Source organism: Pteropus vampyrus, unplaced genomic scaffold (assembly GCF_000151845.1).
Source record: "Pteropus vampyrus isolate Shadow unplaced genomic scaffold, Pvam_2.0 Scaffold90, whole genome shotgun sequence".
Taxonomy (NCBI): Eukaryota; Metazoa; Chordata; class Mammalia; order Chiroptera; family Pteropodidae; genus Pteropus; species Pteropus vampyrus.
Genome location: NW_011888871.1, coordinates 1547958 through 1549176, shown reverse-complemented (window position 1 = coordinate 1549176; position 1219 = coordinate 1547958). Strand labels below are relative to the sequence as shown.

At 71.0% G+C, this 1219-nt stretch overlaps 1 protein-coding gene across 1 annotated transcript in view; it reads right to left on the bottom strand.

The window, feature by feature from the left end:
* Positions 1-1219, bottom strand: part of SDK1 (sidekick cell adhesion molecule 1) — a 200020-nt gene that overhangs the window by 40033 nt on the left and 158768 nt on the right.

Genomic DNA, 1219 nt, shown 5'->3' with positions numbered 1-1219 from the left:
CTGACAGGCCACGTGGCACTGCCACCTCGGAGTGTCCCGCTTGGCCTGCGGGAAGCGCAGCTGAGGAGCTGCCCTGAGCGGGAGGACGATCGCACGCGCGGAGGCCACGCGCCCGCCGGCCCTGCTCGCCCGCCCCGCCCCGTGGTCTGGGTAAGGCTGGCTCCCCTCGGTGCCCAGGAAGGACCGCTGAACTGGCACCCCGTCCCCCTTTCTGTCCCACCTCCAGTGACCTGCCAGGCCCGCAGCGCCCTGACGCGGCCCCTGCCCCTACTCTCTGCCCACAGGGCTGCCCACGTCCTTCCAGCTCAGAGTCCCCACGGCCCGTCTGGGCTGCTGGACGAGGCCCAGAGGAGGTGGTCCTTGCAAGCTGGTCACGCTCACCCATGGGAACAGTGACGCTCAGCATCCCATCCGCAGATGAATCACCTCGGGAGGGCGTTAGCTGGCCGGACACACGACGGGTCAGGTAGCCCTGAATGAGGTGGGCCCTGTCTCTGCTGGCCCCTAACCTCCCTTCTCTGGCCTCAGACCCCCCAGGACCCCCATGGAGCCCCTCGGGCCCCGGGGATCCCGGCCCAGGCCGCCGTCCCTCAGGGTACCTGACAGCTTCACGGCAGGGGCCAGGCCACCAGGAACCCGTGGTGCGCCGGAAGGTGGGTGAGCGCTCGGAACACGCACCACGCCCGGCGTGAGGCACCGAGGCCACGGGCCCCGCCACCACTGCCAGCACAGCCCGTCCACGCTCTCGGACCTGGCCTGGCCACGTGTCTGAGATGGCTGGAGAGCTGTTTCCCAGGGTGGTCTGTGGCCCCCAAACCCAGGGGAGTGACCGACACTGGCCTGGGCTCAACCGCAAGGAGCTCACGGCCCCAGCTCTGGACTGCGCACACTAGCTGGTGACACGGAGAGGGGGTCCCCGAGGGAGCTGGGATGGGCCTTACTGGCTGAGCGAGGCCCAGGTGTGGGCGCAAAGCCCTCTACTCCCACACCCGGAGGGCTCCAGGGAGAAGCACGCACGGCTCGTGTCCGGCTGGCACGTCTCAGCTAGCTCCGGGGCCAGCGAGAGGCCGGGCCCTGGGGACAGCCGCGAGGCAGGCCCGCCGCCTCTCCACGGGCCCCGCTCCGCCGAGGGCCGGCGTAGGGATGGGCGGAGCAGAGAGCTGTGCCCACGGCGGGAACGGGGGCTGCCCTCCGAGCCATGTGCCGCGAGGCCTGGGAA